Here is a 26,790-nt window from a genome sequence, read left to right as displayed (position 1 = left end):
AATCCCAAACTGAGGGACGATCTACAATACCACTGACCATTATTCTTCAAAAGTCTCAAAGACAAGGAATCACAGATTGGAAGAGACCAAGGTGATATGACAACTAAATGCAACATGGTATATTGACTTGGACCCAAGAACATAACATTTAATTTTGATAAAAATTCTACTGCTTTGTAAGACACTAAAATTAGGGGAAACTAGGTGAAGGGTATATGGGATCCTCTACATTATCTTTGTATCTCTCTTGTAAATCTAACATTATTTCAAAATAAAACATTTGAAAAATATCAATTGTTTTATGGCTAAGTGTTTAAAAATTTTTTAATCTATATTTTTCTGGTAAAGAACTCATTTTTAATCTGGAATGGAAAATTATCTTGGCCAGATAACTTTTACAAGTATTATATTGCTATTTAGAAATGATGTTGTTTTATTTTAATTTTAGTGCCTTATGTTTAGACTATCATTCATTCCCATGCAAAAAAAATCAAGTGAATACAATTCAATTGTGTAAAGTGTTATATGAAAATGGCTCTAAAAAGTATGCTATGTATAATTGCAATTTACACAAGAAGCACTCTGAATCCTACTTTCCAGATGACATAAACAAAAATGATACTCTTACATTAACACTTAGCTTTTCAGAGATTGCATCAGTGATGCTGGGGAAGGATTAAGGCATTAGAGGCTAAAATCTGTCAAGTGTGGTTCTGCATCTGAGATCATTTCCTGAACCAGGAACATACTTTTATTATTTTCATGAAAAATGTGCTTCTATAAATGAATACTCATGTGATTATTAATACCAACAAAGACAAAAATAGAGCATGTTTGTGCAATACATTCTGTTGTTCTTATTTATAATTGTGGTCCTGAAATATTATCCTATGAGACAGCATGATAGGATATCTTTTCCAAATTTATTTAAAGATTTCACAAAGAAAAAAGAACACGCAGTATGTTCCATTTCAATATATTATGTATCTAGGTGCTGGAAGTAGCCAGATGCACAGTAATTTCCATGCCTGAGACACTTTCTAACCTGCTGATGATTAGCCCAATCCCACCAGTGCCTTCAGAAAGCTCTGTCTCTGCTGAGACAGCCATTTGAAATAATGGCTATTTTGCACATGTCCAGATTTGAAGATAATAAACTAATCTCTTCATAAATCTTACTATTTCTTATAAAGTTGAGCTATACAGTGGATTACAAAAAGAGCAATCTTTACCTATTAGGTATTAATACTACCTTAAATCCTGAAGTCTATAACATAAGGCCTAATTTGCTGAATATAGTTCCAAAATAAGGAGTGGGAGTATTTTCCTTACTATTTTGTGACAGTGGTGATACAGTAAGAGAATGATTCACTCAATTAAATTAATTTAATAAACATTTACTTAGTGGGACCTGAATTTTAGAAAAAGTGATGGCTGTGCCTTTTATACCAAAAGTAACAGATAAGTTAAAATAGTGCATTAACTAGAAAAAGAGTATGAAAATAAAGAATAAACATAAGTGTTTAAACGTTCACATGACAGGCTATGAATAAAACGGTAAGTAGGTGATCAGAGAGTTAAGAAGTGAGTTGAGAATGTAAGATGTTACAGGAACCAAGAAATGAAAGTCGTTTAAGATGTATACGTGAGAGGCAAACACAGCAAGGCAGTGATAAAGAGAAGAAATGAGAAAGATATTTGGAGTTTTGATTGAGAGATTATAAGTGACCTTTGATGTAAGAGTTTCAATGGATTTGTGAGCATGCCTCTTAATGGTTAAGAAGCCAGTGGTTTGCCAGGAAATGCAGGTGTAGGCACATCTTTTGGTAAATGAGATAATGCAGGAAGGGACAGTTGTCCTAAGGCCAGGGTTCCTTTAACAACTGATTATATTTCAGGACTGAGAAATGATCTAATATTTTATTTCATTGGTTTTTTTTTTCCTTTTTGTAATGAAAATGTACCAATTTGTTTTGTTTCATTTTACTTATTATTTCCAGTCCTTCAAACATTTGCTAGATTTCTGCTGTGTACAAATTATATTGTTAGACACTATGTGTGGCATTAAAATGAGCAAGATATGCTCCCTCTACTTAGGAAAATGATATTCTTTAAAAGGTATTTGAGACATAATAGCAAAGAGTATAGTATAAGGAAGACTATGCTCTAAAATACATAACATAATTCGTTACATGTATCGGGGTGGGGGGAAGATATAGAAAACTTGGTTGAAATAAGATCAGTAAGACATTTTAATGCCATGCTTAGAAAATGAAGTTTAATGTGCATCATTAATTATTGTAACAAATGTTTATTTTATGTTTGTGAAGAGTCTAGAAGATTGGATTGGTGAGGATCCTAGACCTCAGTCCTTTACCTCTAGGAAGATGAGCTCTGTTCAGAACTTTGGACTACCTGAAAAGTTCAGTTAAACATATGCCTTTGTGGTATCCTGAGTAGTGCTTTCTGACAGACTTGGGATGTTGACTTTGAACAACCTTACAAAGTGCTAAAGTAGTAGGCCTCCTATAAGAGAAACATAACCCTGGCTCCAAGACAGATGGCAGATAGGCTATTATTTTTGACATTCCCGAGAGAATGTACTGGAGTACTCTTCTGAGTCCCAAGGTGGGAAAAATAGAACCCACAAGGGTTCTCTAGAGATGATGCTCTATCTTTTTTTTTGGCTGGAATAAATCTGGAGACAGTTCCCAGCAGTACTATGACTAATGTTCTTGGAAGGAATCATCTATATATCGATCCAAATAGAGAATATTTATTTTAAGATTGGCATCTAACTACTCTCTCTGCTTTTCAGGGAGAAAAAGGAAGAAAAAATGTGGTAGTTCTTATTGGAAATAGGAGCATATGTTTCCCAAAATATTTAACAGGCTTTTGTATTATCTAAACCTTGATATAAACCAGGAGCAATTAAAATGTAATAAACAAAATATGCTCTTTTTGTATATAATATGCAGTACAAGCACTTAACATATATAGCAATTTGAAAGGTAAATTCACGTTTATTATTTTAATGAGTTTATAAATAAGCTTATTTATAGTAGTTATATATGACATATTTAGACACACCCTCTCTACTCTGCACATCAATTTCTTTGTTGTAACGCTGACATTTTCTTGACAAAATAAAAAGGAAACACATTGCTCTTGTTTCTGTATGATAGAACATGAATTTCCTCTACAATGGAGCCTCTGAGGATTTGGTAAGAGCAGTTGAAGAGCTGTGAACTGCACTTAAGCACCTTTAAAATAAAAGTCTTTAATAAATGGGAGTCATTTGCTTCTTCAGCTGTTCTTAAGAATAGCAGCCCACAGGGGGAGAAAATACAGAATGAATGAATGCTTAATAAATATTTGTTGAATTGAATTGAGGAAGTAATTTATTATTCTTCAACCACAAAAGATATTTTGGAGCTTTTAGAAGGAAAGTACTATGGCAATTTAGCTTGATCTATGTAGAATTCAGTAGAGTGCCTGGTAGGCAGGAGGTCCTGCCATGGTAAGGCAGCATGCCTCAGCATGGAATTTGATATGACACAGGCATTTGAATATGATTGTTGGGACATAGTTGCTGACAATATAAAAGGTTAAAAAAAGTATATTTTTAAACTGGAACAAAAGGAGATGGCAGTTCTTGACACACAATAGATCCCTAGATCTGCTATGAATATTATTATCTTCTCTTTCCTTTCAAGGTGGGAAATGAGACAACTTTGACCGAAATTATGAGGTCTTGAGCATCTAGGAAAGAGCCTATAATTGCCTTCCAGCACAATAGTGAAATGGTGCTATTGGTCACAAACTTGATTTTGGAAAGAAAAACTAGAACACCTCATAATCTTAAATCCAGTGACCAACAAGTAGATAACACAATGACACTAGCAAACCCCTTTTTAAAAATCTTTAAACATTTCCTCTTATTTTTTCCTGATAAGAAGGGTAACCTGTCGGTACATTTTTACCTTTTCAGACATGTTTCTGTAACTATATTTATTATAATTCATTTCTTTACTTGGTATAATTGCTGTCTACAGAAACACCTAGCTAACACAAAGCCTCTCAATCACGACTCAATTGATATTTGGAGCTGGATATTCCTTGTTTTGAAGACACTCTTGTGCATCTTAAGATGTTTAACAGTATCCCTGACCTATATACACTAGATATGCCAGTAGTAGACCCTCCCTAGTATTGACAATCGAAAATGACTCCAGACATTACCTAATGGACCCTCGGGGATACTGGCTAGGCTAACTGATAAATTATATATATATAGTTCTATTTAGTTGTGTGTATATACTGTAGACATAAAAGGGACAGGTAATTTCTATAAGAGTATATTTAAGGAAGGTGAGCTTTCTTTAATACACTTTGAAATATTAGTCAATTGCTATTGTGTTAGTACTTATTGAATGATTATTACATGATTCTCTTTATGTTCTTGTAAAATAATGCAAGTTCCTTTTACAATGTATGGCAATTAAACTTAAGGCACTGAACTCGATAGTCTTTACACATTATATAAGCTTAAAAAAAAGACAATATATATGGAAAGTACATCTCACAGTTAAAGTTAATTTTCAGAGGACTTAACTTAAGGTCGCACAACTAGAGCCCAAAGTCAGCTCTTTTTATCAAAACAGGTAGACTTTCTTTGACAAGATGGTGAAACCACAATGGTTTAGGAAGCTAAGAAAATGCTTTCTCATATCTAAGTTTTATAGGCCTCCAACATAATATTTAACTTTCTATTATTTTTAAAATTTCCATGGGCTTCCCTGGTGGCTCAGTGGTTGAGAGTTCTCCTGCCGATGCAGGGGACACGGGTTCGTGCCCCGGTCCAGGAGGATCGCACGTGCCGCGCAACGGCTGGGCCCGTGAGCCATGGCCGCTGAGCCTGCGTGTCCGGAGCCTGTGCTCCGCAATGGGAGAGGCCACAACAGTGAGAGGCCTGCGTACCGCAAAAAAAAAAAAAAAAAAAAAAAAAAAAAATTCTAAATAGTTTGAGACTTTCTATTCAGTGAAATTTTAAAACAATGTAATATTAATTTTTCCAAACATTTTTTATATTCCCCTTGGGAGTCTGTCCAATAATATAACTCAAATACAAAAAAGAAATGATCCTTTATAATTTTTTAGAAACCTTTTTACTAAAACTATATTAAATTTTTTATTTGAAGCAAAACTTTGGATTATAGTATTCATTTGTAATTTTGTTTCTTTGTCATTTAGTAAATGCTCAACTTGCTGATTTATGAACCTTCTCTTGCCTGAAAAAGCCAAGCTAAATTGCAATTGGCAGTTCTGTAAAGGAGTCTAAATTATTTTCTTTCATGAGTAATATGAAAAATTGAAGTATAATTGATGTTCATTAGAAACCAACGTGGATTTTTACAAGTACATAACTAGAAACTCTTGTCTAAAAAAGAGGTAGTTGAAAAAGTGCTTTTAGTGGATTTTTTTTTTACCATGAAGTCACTCTTTCATCAAATTGCTGCAGACCTTGAGGATTTTGGGGAGTATTTTGTATAGACATATAAAGTGATTATCATATTTCATTGAAATATGCATAATTTCATTTTCACATTTCAACATATCTGAATTTGTGAAGCAAATTAAAATCCCTAGTGTATGAGGGTTTAATTGGCACTATTTTTCTCTTATAAATACATAAAATAATGATGCAAACTACAATTGATGTTTATATTAAATAGCATAAAATTTAATGAGAAATATCAAAATATGTCAATGTTTAAAATTTTGATCCTAGAAATATTAACTCATTTGTTAAATAATTTAGATAATAACATTAAGTGCTAATGTAATTTCCATTGGCTATGGTTTAATTGTTTAAAAAGCCTGTGAAAGACATGTTTTCCTAAATTTTTTTCAGTATAAATTTTTTATGCTGTCATATTTTGACAAATCATTTGTTCTTTGTTTTTGTCTTATTGCTTTGTGTATATACAAATTTTTTTTTTTTTTTTTTTTTTTTTTTTTTTTTTTTTTTTTTGCGGTACACGGGCCTCTCACTGCTGTGGCTACTCCCGCTGCGGAGCACAGGCTCCGGACGCGTAGGCTCAGCGGCCATGGCTCACGGGCCTAGCCGCTCCGTGGCACGTGGGATCTTCCCGGACCGGGGCACGAACCTGTGTCCCCTGCATCGGCAGGCGGACTCTCAACTACTGCACCACCAGCGAAGCCCCACAAACTATTCTGAAAGATATCCAATAAATCTTTTCAAAAATGCATACTTAAGTGACCACAAAAGTGCTAAATATCTATCACATAAATTTATCAGTTTCAAGAGTGGGTTTTTGGACTAACGTAGGTACTCAAAATGTACTTGATTAAAAAAATGGGAATGATAATTATACATGGTTATAATTATTTCTATATTTTCTCAGGATGTCTTCTGCCTATTGTTTCTTTTTTTAATCATATAGGTACAGGAATTTAGTATATTCATATATAGTTTGCATAGACATTTTCAGAATATATGGAATTCCATGAGTGTATTTCTTTTTTTCATATTTGTATGCCCATGGAAATATCCTGTACATGTCAATCATTATAACCTAGTTTGAACAGGAATATTATCATAGGATTACATTTGGTTATGTCTTTCTCTAAATATGAAAAGCCCTTGATATTATATCTTTTAAGCACGCATTTTTAAAATGAGGAATAAATAAACAAGAGTTTTGAAGTTTGCATCTGTTGATGTAGAAAGTAAGCTATTAATATTACATATATTCAAACTAAGCACAATTTATGGAATTAACTGTAAGTGAAACCATGTAGAATGACATTTCATGCTTTCGGTTTCTTGTGATTTGAAAGGGAGCTGTTTTTCTCTGACAGATTACAGAGGATTTGGTATCAACTTTCCATTCCTCAAGTTTAGGTTGCAGGTTTTTTTTTTTTTAAGTGACAAATGGAAGAAGGCTGAACCTTGAATAAATAATTTTTCATACCCAATAATCCAAAACTAAAGTGAACCAGGGATTTGAAGTAATTATTTAGGTAATTGAAGTTCAAATCAGTAGCTCACTTTGATAGAAAATCCTATTATGCTCATCAAGAGAAGACATTAAATAAATTGATATGCATTTATGTTCTGAAATAAACAATGTGCAAAATTTGTTAGGCATTACTTTGCCTGTCCTCCAGAAATTAGTATTTTAACAGAAAATGCATGGATGTGTGTAAGAACAGATAACTGGATAAATGGAGTAACTGATGGTCCATTTGAAACAACAAATATTTATTATCTCATAATTTCTGCAAGCCTTAGCTGGAAACTCTGGCTCAGAGGCTCTCCCAAAGCTGCAGTTAAGGTGTAGATGGAAGCTATAGCCAATTTAAGGCTCAGCTGAGGTCCTCGTCCAAGCTCACTCACATGGCTGTTGGCACGTTTCAGGTCCTCAGTGGCTGTTGTCCAGATATATCAGTTTTCCATTGGACAGTTCACACGTGGCAGCTGGTTTCCCTCAGCACGAGTGAGAGAGAGCCAGAGAGGGAGAGCAAGACAAAAGCCAGAGTCTTTTGTACCCTAATCTTGGAAATGACATCCCATTACTTTTGCCATATTGTATTCTTTAGAAATGAGTCCCTAGGCCCAGACCACACTCAAAAGGAGAGAATTACAAAAAGGTATGAATATTCAGAGGCAAGGATCCTTGCAGGTCATTTTAGAGGCTGCCTACCAAAGCACCACCAGCTCTCAATATGATGCCTGTCCTCTTCTAAGGCTAAAGTTTTTCTTCTTCTCTCCTTTTTGTGGTATGTCCTTTTCCCCCATCAACAAATATTTCATTTTCTCCCTTCACCACATATGTTTTTCATATTCTGTAAAGCTTGATAACCACATCTCCTCAATCATCTTAAATGTGAGACTTAGTATGAACATTCATTTGTTGAATTTGATACTCTTTGTGTTATGCAGTGTTGTTTTCTGAATGCCATGGCTATGTTGCTGTTGAACTTAAAATGAATTAAGGAAATTACTAAGTGAAAGCTGCCCATGATATTATGTTATTCCCCAAACTCACACAAAATCAATGCCTGCAGAAATTTAAAAGAAAGGTGATAATTTTGAGCAGGGCATCTTTAGAGATGGAAGAGAACAAGAAGTAGTAGAGAGTATTGAGCAAATTAATGTTCATAAAATCCAAATCACTGAATATAACAAGGGAATGTCCTCCTATGTGCTGCTATACTCAACTTATAGAATGCAGTGATTATTATTTCTTACCAACTTCCATAAGTTTTAATTTCCCTTGATGAGCTAGGATTTATTGTTCTCATAAAGTTTTCTTAATAAATGCAATGAGATTGGTAACTGCACCAATTAATTAGTCAAGTACATATAAAATCTCTAGTGTTCATTTAACTTGATCTTTAAAAAGAGAGTCAAAATACAGATATATAAAGAGCTAAAATGTGTAGCCACTATTTTTTTATTTCAAATTTTATTTTTAGAAAAGGGAAATGTATAGTTTATTGTACTTTGTAATCAGTATAGATGAATGATATTTTATGGGCAAGACATTTGTAAACAAATAGAAGTCCTTAGAGCAGCTGGAGGCCAGGAAGCTACTAATTATCTTTGAAAATAAATAGCTATGTAATGTTACAACCTTCTAGAGTTGCCTCCTATTTCTTTTTACATAGTTTAATCAAGAGTCTCGCTCCTCACATTTCTTTTTATTCATATACTTTTAAGTAGATTGCACCTTATGTTTGAGTCATCAACAGTAAGCAACTTACTTTTATAATGAATACACATTGCTTATAGTAATCTTATAACAAATTAAAATGTAGCAAACATTTATTTATTCTTGACCGTGTGACAGAAACTTTTCTTAGTGTTTTGATAATATTAACATATTTAATCTTCAGTATAATACTTTAACAAAACTACTATTATAATCCCCACTTTTCAGATGAGCAAACTGTGACACAAATAATTTAAGTAATTAACCCACAACTGGGACTGTGAACCTATAAAGATTTGTGCTTATAAGTAGATTGTGGTCTAACTACAAAATCATAGTGGTCTATGTAAATCAACAGCTCTGAATAAAAGCACTATAAAGGCAGAGGATTTGTTTGACAGCCCATTATATACCCAAATAGTTGTTGAATGAATGAATGAGTGAATAAATGAATGTATAAATATATTATGCATCTAGTTGGGGTTTTAATAAAACAACACTGAATTCAGAAAGCCTAAATGATGATCTAGATCTTACAAATACCAGTCATCAGAGATAGTGTTTTGTTAATTTTCAGAAGTGTTTATTTTGAACTAGTGGAAAACTTGCAGTTTCTGGAAGGCTTCCACATGCAGGGTCACCAAATTCATCTTATGGAAGTGCTGCTTCTGAATAAATAATAAGATGAGGCAGATATTTTTCATTACCAACACAAAGCTCAATCTAACTTTGTTGTCACAATGTCTCATAAGCTCAATTGTTCAGATAAAATGGAATTTTACTTGTAAAATGATATATTCATTGACAACTTATATAATCATTCATAATAGAAAAAAACACATCGCATTGTCAAGAACTAAAGGCAGAAATAAGAGGGCTATCAAATCAACTTAGGGTGTACTAAATGGTACAATTATGATACACAAAATTGGATTTTTAAGATCTGAAGTAGTTCTTTACAAGAAAATTCTAATTGCTTCTTCCTCAATTTTTAAACAAAAGTCTTTTAGAATTCAATTATTTGGTAAAAAAAGCACTTATCTTTCCGTTTTGCTCAGTAGTGGATTTCTATGTGTCATGTTGACATTACAATAAAACTATCTGGCAAATCTCAGTTTTTTCATTGTTCTCCTTGTGAATTCACAGGAGCACCTCTTCCCTTAGTCATCACCGAGAGGGCGTACTGAGCACCTGGCATGTGCTCCATGCCTTTCTACACACGGCGTGGGTTGCCAAGAAGTGGAGGGGTAGGAGGGAACCCCAAAGAGGTTTAAAAGTGAATATATATATCAAAAGTTTCAAGATAAATGTGTAAGTGTTATAGAAATGGAAAAAGTGGAGATTAATGGGAAATGGGAAAAGCTGGGAGTATTTTTGGAGGTGATGGGGCGTATAATTTTTTATCATGCTTTAAAGTGATGGCACGACTGACATGAAATAGGAGAAAAGGAGGAGGAAAAAGTGGCCATTTTGTAACCATAAAATTTAACTTAAAACAACAGGATTCAAGCTGGATGACAGAGTTAAGACAGACCAAATCTGACTTCCATGTGCAAGACAACAGAGAACCATTACAAGTTCTTTTAAGATGAAAGCAGCTTTTAAGATTAGTCTGACAGGGTAATAAATGATGGGTTATATGGACAGTAGACTTAAGTGATGGAGAACCTATCTATAAAGAGAGATACTCAAGCCTTTCATGGCCAAGTAAGGAAGCTTCTAGTTTCCAGAAATTATGATAGTATAAATGAAGAAGTATGACTGTATTTCCAAGAAACTTGATATGGCAAGATAAGTATTAAAATATCATGTATATATGATAGAAATGAGACATTTTCTATAGGAGTCACAAGACTCTGTAAATTTGAATTCACAAGGTTTTGTAAAGTTTCCTTGTTTCAATGTCTGCCTTTATGCTGTTGAAGATTTTGAGCAGCAGACCTCTCCATAATAATTGTAAAAGCTTCTCATGGATAATTTACTGTTTTCAACCATGAGTTTATACTTTTCTCCAAAATCTGCATATCCTTATGATAGATAGAATGATAGAATTTCCTGATATCTCATTCTCCTTGTTTTTTCTTATGCATTTATCAGTGATCCCCATTATTCCCATATTGCTCTCAAACACTAGTCTCCCCACTTCCTAGCCCTCCATCTCATTGTCACTTTCCTTGTCTGGACCCTCACCCTTTCTACCCTAGACTGACACAGTAGCTCTCTGATCTCTTTCCTCACTTCCAGTTTATTCCCACCCCAATGCAATCTCCAGCTGCTGTGAAGCAACTTTCTACATCACAGATCTGATCACGCTATGCCCTGTTTACAAAATTTGTCACCCTTTTGTCCATAGAATAATTTCCAATTTCCTAGGAACATAAAATACATTTTTAATATTTTATACATTTAACATACGTATGCAGTGATCACCTAAAATGTGCTGAGCACTGACTAGGTGGGGTCACGAAAGCAAAACTTGATATGGAGGCTGCATCGGTGGAACCTAAAGTCCAGTGGGGAAGACTGATGCTAGTCACATAATTACATCAAAAATGTAAAATTACCATTGTGAAAAGCGTCACTGAGGAGTTTATGAGGTCATATAATGGGGATTTTACCCCAGTAGGGAGGTCAGAGAAGACTGCCTGCGAAAGTAATTTTGGAAATAAAATCTGAAGGATAGATTTGTAAAAGAAGAGAAGACTGGGGTTCTCATAATGTAGGTTTCTAGGGAGAAAAGCATGTGCAAAGTCATGTTGCATGCAGAAATATGCTGGGGGAGAGGGACTTAAAATTTTTTCAGTCAGTCTGTAACAGAGTGTGGGGCAGGATGTCACAAACTAACACTCAAGAGAGGGTATAGAACACACAGGGCTTTTAGACTAGTAAGTTGAAATGTTGGGAAACTAATGAGAGGTTTTATGTAGGTGGGTGGCATGATCAGAAATGCATTTAGTACAGAACAAGGATGGTGGGTTGACAGAGAGCAATCAATCTGGGTAGACCAAAAAGGTCAATGAGTGCTTACTGGGACAGATGTGATGATAATGGTGAGGTTGAAGATCTAAGAAGAAAGAAGTTATTGTCTGATGACTGAAATGTAGTAAATGCCTATATTTGACTACAGTGTGGAATGAAGGAAGACTATAGATAAACAGTAGAAATAAGGATTAAAAAAATGAGACAGTACAGGTGAGTGGGAAGGTAGAAGGTCAGAGAGGCTGTGGCAGAGTGAAATCTATGCTTATTATGGAGAATTTAGAATCCTCACATATAAAATGGTTAAATATCACCTCCAAGAGTGAGCTGTTCAATAATTGTCAAATATGTAAGGGGATATAAAACAATTGTCATTTTAAACAGGACTATCACAGTATTTGAAATACAGTGAGGAATACAATTATTTTTATTGTCAGAGTTAATAAAAGTTTCACCCAAATAATTTTGAATACTGTTGTTCCCTGGATAAAAATTCAATCTGAAACTGACAATTATGCACATGGCAAGTCTTTATCCTGGCTTACAGTGTCCCCAGCAGGTGGTTTACTTATGATTAATGATTTATAATTCTTTAATATTCAGATTGGTAAATGTGCTGTAGCTTTTAAACTGCCAAACTCTTTTTACCCACAGCTTGCCTTATGACAGCTTGCCTTCATTTTAAACATGTTGTTATGAATGTGATTTAAAATGAGTGCCAAAAATATGAGATGGCTTCAGGCATTGACTGTTATGGGCAAACACCCTGCATGAGCTTTTCTTCTGTTTTTACAAAAATAAAAATAAATTATAATTTTCTGATAGCTTGCTCGATATATTCAGATTTTTAAAAGGCAGTGAATACTGTTCTTTTTGGATCTCTTCCATCATATTTTGTCATGAGTCACAAATCAAAGTATAATCAAATACCTGTTTTTTTTAATAATCTATCAGATGCTAATATTTAAAAATTATAACTCATCAGGAGACTAGTTCAACTTTAATAATATTTGGTGAAGCTATGAAGATATAGAAAAGTTATAAAGAGGTTTACAGGTTTAAAATGTTTTATCCTAGAAAAGATAAAATAAGGCAGTGTATTGATTTCTATTTTGAAATACACGAAAGCCTGTTTTGGTTGATGATGGACCTGAAAATACATAAGAAAACTCAGTGTGTGGAAGGAACCCTATTCTCAGAAGACCTTGACACCTATTAATTATCATCTGGGAAAAGTCATTTAAACATCTCTAAGTTTTTGTTCAATAATCTGTACATTAAGCTAAAAATACATGTCCTAGTGATATCACAAGGGTTTTTGAAAAACAAATGACTCAATTTCCTGCTAAATTGTGGGCATGATGTAGGCAGGAACCATCTTGCTTTAATTCCCTGGTAGATGATAGGCCCTTCAGTGTTTGCTAATGAATGAATAACTCAAATTGGAATATAAATGCGAAAGTAAAGTGTAAATGGTAAAGCATTATTTTGTGAATTTCAGTAAAGAAGGAAAACTTAATTGGCCTAGGGAAAACCTTCTCTGTTTTAGGACAAGCATTGACAGTTATCAGTTACGGAAACTCATACCCTAATAACTTGGTAAGAATACTTTTTGTTTGTTTTTATTTTTTCAAATGTATTGAGTGCTTATCTTATACAATGAGCATGTATTTATTGGGTTATGTCTAGTTAAAGGTAGGGGAATAAAAATAATGCTAAATAAATAGTTTTATCATCATAGCTGTGATCAATGCAGTGTGCAATGGTAGCTTAACAAGGTAAACTAAGCCCACAGCCCACAAAGCAGAAAGCAATATACCAGGAATTTTATAAGTATTTTTATTCAAGAAATGTTTAATGTATACTTTGTGCCACTCTGTTTGCCACTAGAGATAAGTGTAACTACACAAGATAAGTTGAGACAACCTTATACCTATGTATTTTCTCCATTTTACAGATAGAGAAATAAAAGCTCCAAGAGATAAGGTTTCTTGTCTAAAACAATACAGATAGTTTATTAACTGTGACTCCAACCCAAGTATGTTTGAATTTATTGTTCTGCTTCCTCTAATTCATTTAGAGGAGAAAGAGTTGGAAAAAGAGCGTTTAGGGACTGAAGTTGGAGAAAGAGCTTTTAGGGACTCTTCATTTGGGGGATTCAATGTATCCAACGTAAACAACACACGTCTGCTCAAGAGTATTATCTGACTTTGGTGTTATGTTTTCCAAATGTCATAATGTTTCTTTCTGATCATGGTGCTGCCCTATATTTTACTTCTTTTTTTTTTTTAAATGGTGCCTCTTAAGAGGACATATGTTTAATATAGTTAAAAGTATAATCTGCCCAAGTGAGTATTCACACTGTCTGAAGTGCCTATTATGGCGATAAACAGATCTTAGATCCACCATCTGTATGAAGTCTTTTGTCTTGGGGCAGGTTGCATTGCTGATGGCAATGGTTTTTCCATAAATTCTCATCACTGCTTACTTCTGTAAATATTTCCCTGGTGTCTTGGCTTGCCCTATTTAGCTACCCCAATGCAGCTAGTGATATGACTTATTTAACTCTGCTTCTCTTTTATGCTTATCCTATTCAGTATTTCGCACAGAGCCTTGGACATAGTGGTACTCAGGACACATATGTTGAAACAAATTGGCCTAATTCATAGAAATTAAAATTTTATAATTATTATTCTCTTCCAATATTTAGAGAAGCAATGATATTCTGAAATTTCCAAACATTTTTATAAGTACTTATAATCTATCAGTTCACATTTTCAAAACAATTGTCAATATAACATTTTTAGCAATATTAAAATGCCCATTGGTATACCTACTTTCTGTGACTATTTACAACCGAATTTACCTTTCTCATGTGCCTACAATAATGTTAGTAGCATGTTTTGTTTTGGTTTTTGCATTACAACAATACCACTCCATAAATATGATACCCTAATTCAGGCATAATTCAAGCTAGTGGTATCACTTTCCTAACATCATATGACAAACTACAATAAAATCATTTAATTTTCACAGGTGATTTTGAAGTTTGATTAAAAAATAATTTGTTAACTTATGATTTACATCTTAATTTCGACTAGCCATTTTATTAAACATACATAGTTACATGTATATGTAACAATAGTAGACAGTCAACTCTAAAATCTGTGAACAAAAAAGTGTATTGATTCTCTTATTGTCCTGGACTGCATGAGACAAGTTCACTTATTTATCCCCATGTGAATTAAATGTTGTCTTTACTTCTCTTTAATTGCTATGTGCTTAATTTTCCTCCACTCTAGAGTGTAGCTATTCATGGCTTTAACTTCTATTAGATTTTCCATCATTTGATCTTTACTAATCTATTATAATACATTGTCCCATTATGATTCATGTTGTCTTACATTTATTACTACCAAACTACAGGGTTTTTTTCATAACATTTTTAATATGCACTTCAGTGTACATAAAACATTAAATGATCTACAGGGAGCAATTGGTGATTCTAACTGCTTATATTCATGTTATAATTTGTCTGTGCTATTATTTCTGTGATCTTCTCACTATGGATTAGCAATGTGGGAAGGAGAAGGCGCCAGAAAGTGTCATCTGAATTACTTGTGTGTGTGTGTGTATGTATGTGTGTGTATGAGAAAGGGAGAGATAGATTAAAGCAAGGAGGCAAAGAAAAGCAGAGAAAAAGAGATAGGCAGAAACTGACAAATATAAAGAGAGAAAATAATTCTTTCATTAGATATTCCAAAAATTTATTTAATTAGACTTAAAATTTTTACAAAATTTTAAAAATAAATATAAGTTTTCATCCTATCTTCCCCTCAATGTCTAGCATTGTACAGGCTCATGGCAAATGTCTTCTTGAATACAGGTGAATTGAATTTACACACCTCTAATACATGTGATGGAGGAATTGAACCATAATGTGTTTTCTGATAAATATAGCAATACACACTTTTAAAAAGTGCTTAGAATTAATTGAATAAATTAACAAGTCCCTAAGATTCCTAACATCAAGCCTGTCATGATCAAGTGACGGAAACAAACCTGGAGTCAACTAGTTATAATTAATCCTGGAAAGTCCAATTTAGAGATATATACACATTGAAATTGTACTTAAAAGGAAGATATGACCAACTCTGAAAGAACCAGCGACATTGCATAGAAAAAGTTAACCATCAGCTGCTTCTTTAAAAATTCACAATTTATGATCTCTGTTCTATCAAAAGAATGGATGTTTTCTTTAGATAAAATTGCATAATGTATGTGTCAGTGCCTAGTAGACTCTAAAGAAATATATGCAAGTAATTGATGTTATAATTAGAAACATGTATATTTATGTCCTAATAGCTCTTTCTAGGATTAATTGAAACCAGTGGAAAGATCTATGTGGAATCTTTAGCTAAGATATGTGATTTGAAACAAGTCTCTACTTGGAAACTCAGGTTTCTAATTTATAAAATAGAAATGAATAAGGCACATCTTGCAGATTTGTTGAGGAAAGTATATAAGGTTATGGGTATGAGAGAAATAATACTAGTGTTATTTGGTATGCAAAATTGTTAATTTCCCATGATGTCCCCTTAATGATTAAGTAACTTTCTGGAAAAGTGTTTTCACTCGTTCAGTGAACATCTAGAGCACCTATTATTTACCAGATGCTGGTAACTTGGGACACAGGGCTAAAAATAATTGGAGCTCACATTCTGGTGAGGAGCTTAAGAAGTCTGAGTCAATGAAAAGTGCTTAGAATTAAGGACAAGATGTACACCTCACTTGGGCCTAGTATAGGAGTACAGTGGTCCTGAAAGTCTTTCTAGAAGAGAAAGGTCAACATATAATAACTGACTCTTAAGCCATATAATGAGATAAAGTAGTGACAGAGTCAAATCAAGCTAATAAGCCAAAAGGAGATTGATGAGGTGAGGAAATAAACTGGAGAACTAAAGAGGCCAAATAAGTGGTGTTCAAGGTCAATTTTATAGCGGGGTACAAATCTCCATATTGGATTTTTGCAAACCCAGCTTTCATGGGCAATGCAGATTCTTGAGTCCAGAACATGTAATACATAAAGGCTGTGTGGAATTTCTAGTAACTGAAGTTCCTATAGCAAGTTTTATTAGCTAGAAGGATACCTCATCTTTTAAAACTTACACCCATTTTGAAGCTAAGTATCTTGAAGGAATTATATGCTATTATTAGCCTTTTTCACTATTTTAATACAAATGTATATGTTCTAACTTAACTCACATAAAAGTTAAGTTATATACTTAACTTTTATATATAAGATTTTTCTTATCAATAGCCCTGTGATAAATAAGTAATGAATGTTTACTCCTATTAAATATGACAACCATTATCTTATTCTTTTTATAATTGAAGCTTTTTAAAAACTGATTTAACAAAGTGAATCAGTTACACATATACATATATCCACTCTTTTTAAGGTTCCTTTCCCATATAGGCCATTACAGAGTATCGAGTAGAGTTCCCTGTGCTATACAGTAGGTCCTTATTAGTTATCTATTTTATATATAGTAGTGTGTGTATGTCAATCCCAATCTCCCAGTTTATCCCTCCCTCCTCTTACCCCCTGGTAGCCATAAGTTTGTTTTCTACATTGTAACTCTTTCTGTTTTATGGATAAGTTCATTTGTACCCTTTTAAAATTTTTATTTATTTTTAATTTTTTAAAATCAAGGTGCTACCATTATTTATTTATTTATTTTTGGCTGTGTTGGGTCTTTGTCGCTGTGTGTGGGCTTTCTCTAGTTGCGGCCAGCGGGGGCTACTCTTCATTGCGGTGCATGGGCTTCTCATTGCAGTGGCTTCTCTTATTGCGGAGCACAGGCTCTAGGCGCAGGCTTCAGTAGTTGTGGCTCACAGGCTCTAGAGTGCAGGCTCAGTAGTTGTGGCACAGGGGCTTAGTTGCTCTGCGGCATGTGGGATCTTCCCAGATCAGGGCTTGAACCTGTGTCCTTTGCATTGGCAGGCAGATTCTCAACCATTGTGCCACCAGGGACATCCTGTACCCTTTTTTTAGATTCCATATATAAGTGATTCTGGAAATAAATTTAATAAAACTTAGCACATTTTTCTCTCATAGCATGTTTTATACTACAATGTTTCAACTCTTGACATTAATCATTCCTATTAGCTCTACCCAAGTAGAATGGGTTCTATAAATTATTAGCTGTATTTACTAGTTTAGACCTTTTAGTCTGTTAAACAAATACCATTCCCTCTACTTAATATGAAGTTGTCAATAAAAGTATCTTTTACAGCCCATTTAAAACACATTTTTTCAATTTTCATTTAATAGCAGGCATAATGAATAATGAGCGAAAGGATAATGCTTATAAAATTGGAAATATCTATTAGAAGTTTTGATACTCTCATTGACATTGGACAATAAAATTCTTAAATAATTTGGTTTCTTTGAAATGGAAAGTGATGGTTTCACTATAGATAAAATGAACAAAATCTTTGTCTTGCATCGTTTTATATGGTATGTTTAACAATAATTAAAGAATTTTGTTTGTTCATTTAAAAAAAGTAAAGTAAGTTTATAGTATTTTATAAAACTTTATAAAATTGCAACTCTTTAAGGTTTTTGACATTCAATGTGAATAGGATGTACAGGTATTTTAGGAAATTGCTTTAAACTTATTGCATCTTTTATAACTTTTTATTTAATTTTATTGATGCAATACCAGATTATTATAGAAATAAGTGCCTATTTAATTATTTGCTAATTAATCATATGCACCTTGCCACTCTACCAGTCACAGTCTACACTACAGTAACATGGAACCGTTATAAATAATTTTCTTTCCATAATAGTGCCAGTGACATCCTATTTGGCTTTAATACTTAAGTTTCTTCTCTTGCATGAAGCTTGCTCTTACCACCACAAAAGGATTAATCGCTCCTTTCTCTCTATATTTACTTACCTTATGTCACTTCCATAACTGCATCGTGCTCTAATTAATTTATTTAATTTCTGACCTCCTAGACTAAAACAACTTTAAAAAAATTTCCCACAACATCTAGCACAATGCTCAAAAAATATTCATGGCACCAAGTTGAACTGATATCAGTAATTTAATACACAAATTAAGTACCTGTGCTTGACATTGTGCTAGGAGTTTTGATTATGTATATGCATAGGAAATTTTATCCTAGTATCTTCAGAGCTCAACAAAAATGTGAAAGTACCATGAAAGAGTTTGGTCTAAGACTTTTCTTTTGGCAGAATAAAGCTATAGGGACATTTAAATTAAGAAATAAAATAAGTTCATAGCAAATGACAGAAAGTAACTTTTGAAAATAAAATTTAAAATTTCATTAAATGGTTTTGTACTTAATAACTAATTTATCAATGGCCAAAATCATAGATCTTTCAGATAATATAATTGTATCCCTTTAAACACTTTTAACTATACTTTATAAAGTCTGTTAATACAAGTAAATTATATGTATACATATAGTGTGTGTGTGTATGTGTGTGTATATATATATATATATATATATATATATATATATATATATATATATATATATATCCCTACATTATGAAGCAGAATTTACCCCTAGGTCCATAAATAAACATTACTACAAAATTTGATATAATGCTATTTCTGTTAGATTTTTCTCCAGAAGCTGTGTATTTGTATAGTATCTGTGTAGAAATTTACATTAAAATCTTTCCATTGAGATCTGGAGGTTCTAAATTATGTAAAAAAGAAAGAAATAATATGTCATCATTTTACACCTAGAAACCAAACTGTATTTAGAAAGAAAATAAAAATAGTTTTGAATAGGATAGTAAATAGACTAGGTCATAGGTAACATAAAAATAGCTTGATGCCAATAAAATATTATAGAAAACTTTTCTATTTTCCAATTACAATATATTTGTGATATCCTCCAAATTTAAAAGGAAAAGATAAGAGGTTGAATAACACACTATATTAATATTTGATTTTGAACTCAAATTAAGATAACCTTCTGAATATTGAGCCTGGGATGTTCCTTTCACATCTTTAGACAAATCTTATTGTGATTCCTGTGACCTTTAATTTTCATCATATTTTATTTTTCTTTGAGAAGTAGTTTAAGATTATTGAAAAATAAAAACCTAAAACAATAACAGACCAACAAAAACTACTTTACGAAGGTCAGGAAAACACAACAAAACAGAACACTGGAATCCCAATGTTTTATCTTCAAAGAGTTCTGGATTTCAAGTCCCATAATCTATTTTCCAATTTTGGCACTTACCTGTTGCCCAGATTTGTTTAATTTTGTTGTTATTTATGATAAAATTTAATTTTTCTTAACCTAATTTTATTCATCTGTCAAAACAGACACTGGGATATTTGATCTCTGAAGTCATTATTTCATTATATGTGAAAACTCAACTTGTCAAATCATACAATCAAATCACAGTAGAAGAATTTAGGTCATTTTATAAACTGATTTAAGTGACTTTTTTCAGCCTGTCATGATAAATTTGTTAAGATTTTTTTCAAAAGCTAAGCTTTTTTCATTGTCCTTTTTCCAGTTATAAATTTTCAATTTAATCTCATCTGTTTTATATCTGCTTTGATTTTATGTAAAAGAGACAGTTCATATTTTTTAGGTCTTATGAAGAGTAAACTATTGAAGATTATAAATAATATTAAATTGCTAAGAAAAAGAAAGACCTTGTATTAGAAGTATTTTTAATTAACTTCACAATCATAATATTTGAAATGGAATCCAATTACTGTCTTGACCTCCTCTAGGAAAATAATCTTTAAGACCCTACAAAGAAAAGACATTAAAGAGAATGGTTTACTAGGCAGAATCAGACACTTAGAAAAATACACACACACACACAATGCTTACAAATAATTATTTTACTATTAAACAACAGCAAGTTATTTCAAAATTGAGAGGTTACAGGCCATATGTTTAAATATTTGCCTGAAACATGTTTTAAAGCAAACCCATGACCTTTTGTCAGAATGATAAATGTTGGCTCTTATTTCCTTTGTGAGGATAAGTCTTTTTATCCCCAATGATATCAATCCAAACTGTCTGTTGCAAATCTCTCAGGATATGGATACATGAATGGGCCATCTCTGGTTGTTTGCTTCCTCCTCTGAATATTTATTTTCATTTTTTAGAGAGATTTCTGCTTTATATATTGGGTAACTGACATTACCTTTTATAAGATGTATATTTTTATTCAAGTAAAACATTACATTTTGGATGCATATGTTTGATATCTAGAAATTCTTCTTGTGTCTTTCTGTTTTATTTTATATCAGCTGTGTGGAATAATCATTCTTCCAAGAAAATTCCAAACTTCACTACTATTCTTTAGCACCCATCAATCCTAAAGTTCAAAATTTTCATTCAAAATTCAAAATTATAATGTATACCTAAACATTTCTGCTAATCAATGTATCTTACTGCTTTAATGGGGACTGAAAAAGAATAAGGAATATAATTTAAAGTAGGTGAAAAAGAAATGAAGACGTTTAAGTTCAGTTAAGAGCATGAATTATAGAGTCTCTTCAAAATAAGATAAACAACCAAATTTATTTATTTTTTTTTAATTTTTTTTTTTTTTGCGGTACACGGGCCTCTCACTGTTGTGGCCTCTCCCGTTGCGGAGCACAGGCTCCGGACGCTCAGGCTCAGCGGCCTGGCTCACGGGCCCAGCCGCTCCGCAGCATGCGGGATCCTCCCGGACCGGGGCACGAACCTGCGTCCCCTGCATCGGCAGGCGGACTCCCAACCACTGCGCCACCAGGGAAGCCCATACAACCAAATTTTAATTTGAATTTAATTCAATTTGATGAACATTTGGTTTATTGTAGTTATTATAAGCTCACCCTGACAAGTTAATAAACTATAGTTCTTTGAAGGACTTAAAAGAATCAGGACATAAGAAAACTTTCTCCTTTTCTCCCCTCTTTGTTTCATGTATTTCTTTTATTATTATTATCATTAACCTTTATTGTAGTTAGATACACATGCAGTTCCTCTAATAGACTGTAAGTCCCTTATAATAGTAGACTTTTTTTCATCCTTGCTGCCCTGACAATGCCTAACACATAATGCCTTATATAAAGTCTAAACTCTAGCACTGTATGATGACTCAAATGTCATCCCAAAGCACTAAATATTAGCATCTTAAAAAAGAGTGATTTGCCTTGCACTTTTCACATTATTGATATGCTTGAGTTTTGAGTTTTCCTTCTATATATGACCTAAATTTTCCAGGCTCTAGGTCAATTCACAGATATTACAAAACTCAAATTTAATTTTATGAGTTAGGGATACTTTGTTATAACACCCTTTTATGTGCTGTTACTAGAAATGTTTTAATAAAAGTACAATGGTAAGACTATAACAAAAGGGTAGCAATACTGGAAGGCATATGACTTAGTCAGATAAGACTTGCCCATAAGGAAAGTAGAGCAGCTTTAATATACACAAAGATGGATGGGAAACCAACAGCGAATTGAAAAATGCAAAGTTTTGCTCACAAGGTGACCTGGGAGAAAGGCAGTCAGTGAGGGTGAAGATTTTACTGGTTTATTAATAAATAGGTGTACATAAATAATTAGTTTGTGACAGTTTTAATGACAACCCAGCCATGGGAGAAGATAAATCTACATATTGAAAGAAAGCAGTTAAAACGTTGGCTTGCAGAATGACAGAGGTAAAGAGGATACGTTTAAGTGGAGACAGGCAGCTTGTCTAAATATGGCTAATATTAAATACAGGTGATTATAGCATTTGAAATTGAAATTAAAAATAATCTCTGATTCACTTATTTTAAAATTGCCAAGTCCCCTCAGCTGCATATTTCACCAGGTGCTGGTGCAGTTGGAACAACAAGCATATCCAATGATTTAAAAATAACATTCACGGATGTCACCTGATGTCACTCCAGATAAGAAATACTGTTCCCAATCAGAGAGAAAACACTCTCTGGTATTCATCCTAACACATCCCAAACCTGTGCTACATATTTATGCCATGTATTTTTAAATAATCTTTTGGACGTTGAACATATTAAATCGATTAAGCTTTCTGAAAGTTGTAAACATAGAAAAGAAATGCAACGCTTTGGTTTTAGGAAACTTATGCCTGTACAGAGCTCTTTTTTCATGATGAGGTTTAAAAAAAATAAAGACGTTTTGATTTTTTTTCTCCATATATTACAAACTGAGTCAAATATATGTGTAGTATTCATAATTTCTTCTTTAAAATGATATTTAAGGCCTATGATTTCAGGCAACTCAAGTACATAGTCTCCTAAATACATTGGTTCAGATTTGGGGAAGAAAACAAACATTTATCAAGTCATTCAGGCAAGCAATATGCTAGGTGTTTTGTGTGCATTTACTTTTCCCAGTAAAAGTCCTATGAGGAAGATATTTTGTCTGTTTTACAGATAAAGTAACTGAAGTCCTGAATGGTTAACTTGATTTCCCAAGATCAAAAAGAAACTCAGCAACAAAAATAGGACTGGCCCTTAGAATTCTCTAGAAAGCACAGGCTTTTCTATATATATACCTAAATATCTCTATAAGGGTTGTTTATCAAATTTATGTGGAAAAAACTAATGATATACAGTAATTTTTAAAATGCATTGATGTGTACTCCCATCACCCTCCTCCTACCAATTTGACTTTATAGTCTGAAAATAAAGCATCAAGAATCACAAGTGCATTTATTTCTATTGCTCAATCAAAGATTGGGTTTCTTCAGGTATCTGTACAAAAAAAAAATAGCTTAATTGAAATACTGTTGCACACTACATTCACTTTCCATTAGTCTGAAAATGAACTAACTTGACTTAATTTAGACTAGTGCCAACTCTGTACTGTCCAAAATCTTTGAGCAGATCATGGACAGAGACTCTCTAATCTTAAGCAATTTTGAGTGAAAAATATAATTTACAAGCTTATAGAAGATAAAGCACAAAATGACAGAGAGAAGAAAAATGAACATGAAATATCCAGCAACACATCATAATTATTGGGATGATTTTAATACTTTTTTTTTTTTTTACTATCTCTCACTCCTGAAGGTCACAGAAATGTAGAAGAGAAATAGAAATTGAAGGGAAATATCAGATGCGAAACGTCTGATACTGCCATAATGCTATTTTAGAAGTTTTCAAAGAAAAGAGATACTTTGGTGCTATTAAGTCATGAGAAGCATCAGTTACTTCATTTAAATTTATTTGGATGATCATATAAGTCTGTTGAGACCTTTATGAAACCAGACTTTGGTCTTTTGGCATTTTGCCAATCACTTCTAGCATAATTTTTTATCAAATATCATAAAGAATGGTGTTTTTTCTTTAATAAATTGAAGACACTTAATTACTAATTAATATGTTAAAGAGAACAGCATTTTCTGAAGTCTTGTAGCTACTCTCCCCAGTTTGACATTGGTGTTGCCCCTTAATTAGACTGTCCCCCAGCTTGGTCATTTGCATTAAGCCTATCAATCCAATCAGTTTTCTTCACTTTTAGGCTCTATTTCTTCATCTTACATGTAAGGCTTTCTCAGAGATGTTGCCAGATTCTTTGCTGAATCCATACACATGAAAATGACTACATCCCCCTAAAAGTAGAGCGAGCTGCAACTAAGGAGCCCACCTGCCGCAGCTAAGACCCAGGGCAACCAAAAAAAAAAAAAACCACCAACAACAAAAAAACCACTAAAAGTGTCAAAATAGCAAGTAAGTTAATATGATGTGGTAAACTAAAGAGAACTCATGCTGCCTCTATTGGACTGGACACATAAGAGCTACCTTTCCTGGTAAAGAGATTGGAGGGGTCTTCCCTTCCCTGGTGGCACAGTGGTTGAGAGTCCGCCTGTCGATGGAGGGGACACGGGTTTGTGCCCCGGTCCAGGAAGATCCCACATGCCGCTGAGCGGCTGGGCCCGTGAGCCATGGCCGCTAAGCCTGCGCGTCCAGAGCCTGTGGTCCGCAATGGGAGAGGCCACAAAAAAAGGAGATTGGAGGGATAAAAGGAAGTTAAATGCAAGACAAATCTTGAGAGCTATGGGGGCCTGCTTCAATTTATATTCCATTAAATACTAGGGAAGCTTTTATTATGAATCGTCTTGAAACTGAAATGATCTTTTCTTTCTTTTTTTTCCCTACATCTATTTAGATACTTAGACTTTTCAGGAAACCGTAGACTTGTGCATCTCTCTTTGGGATATGTCTTTTGTAGAGAGGTTAGAACCTGTTACCTACAATAGCTTGGTGATGATGCCACCTAATTTTTCTTGAGTGGGGTGGTGAGAGGAAAGAGATTATCTTCCATCTGTGAATTGACTTCTTAAAGTGGAACTCTGCAAGCTCTTCATAAAATCATACAGAGTGTGTGTGTGTGTGTGTGTGTGTGTGTGTGTGTGTGTGTGTGTGTGTATACACTAGGTTCTATATCTTAGAGACATTAGCAGAATTTAAATAGCTATATCTGAAATCATCACTACATTTCTATAATATTTCAATGGGAAAATATTTCTCCAAATTAGAAAGAATATATTTATAAATTACTTTGGAGTCTTAGACTATTAATATATTTTAAAATGATTTATGTAAGCTTTTTATTTTTAAATGAGATTTAATGTACTTGAGCATAGTTTGAGTATTTCCCATATAGAGATTAATTTATGAGGAATGATTATATTACCACTCTAAATTCAGAGATCATAGGTAAGATGGGTCAGGATGTCAAAGCCTTTGATACAATAAACCTGGTAATTCAGATTGACAAAAAGTTACCAAATATCAGCTCATCGATCCCAGTGTTTGGTAACTATATCACTGTTCTGGTTGTTGCCTCATTCAACATCTTGGTAACAAAAATATACAAAGGAAATTTTACAAATTTCCCTTCAAAAAAGGTCAATTAATTATTTATCCCACTATGAAGATGGTGTTTATAATTATTTATAGAATTTTAGCTATTTGTATCATTGTATAATGAAGAGATAAGATTTTTGAGATTAATCTGTGCTTTTATTTGCCAGTATATCTACAATAGCCAGCAAACTTTTTTAATCTAAAAAGTACATTTTACATCACAATCCAACAAACACACACTTATATAATATGTATACATATATAACAGTGACATAAAAGTTTTGCCCAGAACGTCTACCCTGAGTGTTAATTCTTTTTAAGACTTTTTTTTTTAACCAAGGCTGAACTGAACTGACACATCATAATCACCAAAGTCCCTAGTTCATCTTAGGGCTCACTTTATGGAGTGAATAGTGTTGCACGTTCTATGGGTTTGGACAAAAGTATGATGACATAAAATCATTATAATGTCACACAAAGTATTTTCACTGCTCACAAAAACTTCTGTACTCTATGTATTCATATCCCCTCTCCTCCAAAACTCCTGGCAACCATTGATCTTTTTTATTGTCACCATTGTTTTGCCTTTTCCAGAATGGCATATAGTTAGAATCTATTTCTCTTTTTTCCTTGAAGAGAGGGGTTCAAAGCCTTTGTGCCTATAAGACCACCTGTGGCCCACCCACACGCAGACTGGACAGGCTCTAGGTGGCAAACTCCCCCACTAAATACTGTAGCTTTCCTTCCAGTACTGAGTCCTGCCCAGCAGCCACGTGGAGGTGCAGAGGGATATGTGTTGGGTATTTGTTCATAGGAAGGCCACAAGCTTTGTGCCCCTTGTCACAATGAACCCAGATTCCTGTTGGGTGTGTTGTAAACAGACGAGCCATTTCTTCAGACTCCCTGCTCTGAGCACACCCTGAGATAATTTTTAATAGGGTAGCCAACTATAATAAATAAATACTCTTCTTATAGAAGGGAGGAAAATACAACAGAAGGTAATAAAAATATTGATGTGATGTTTATTATAAAGAGAATTTTTTGTACTTGTTCTCAAAATTTACATTGATATGTCTATTACTTGTAGTATCTAATCTCATTTTTTCCTTGAAGGAATATATATAATTTAATTAAGTGACAGTGTGTTCTTCCTTATAA

At 33.4% G+C, this 26,790-nt stretch overlaps 1 protein-coding gene and 1 non-coding gene across 3 annotated transcripts in view; one reads left to right on the top strand and one right to left on the bottom strand.

Annotated features, from left to right (window-relative positions):
* The window catches only part of CADM2 (cell adhesion molecule 2), a 1,088,281-nt gene that overhangs the window by 225,818 nt on the left and 835,673 nt on the right, over positions 1 to 26,790 (top strand). The window lies entirely within an intron of this gene.
* On the bottom strand, positions 26,424 to 26,553 carry LOC131757883 (small nucleolar RNA SNORA11). The gene has a single exon (XR_009336033.1). It is a non-coding gene; the product is annotated as a small nucleolar RNA SNORA11 (small nucleolar RNA).

The sequence above is a fragment of the Kogia breviceps genome, chromosome 5, assembly GCF_026419965.1.
Source record: "Kogia breviceps isolate mKogBre1 chromosome 5, mKogBre1 haplotype 1, whole genome shotgun sequence".
Lineage (NCBI taxonomy): Eukaryota > Metazoa > Chordata > Mammalia > Artiodactyla > Physeteridae > Kogia > Kogia breviceps.
This window is presented reverse-complemented; position numbering and strand designations above follow the sequence as displayed.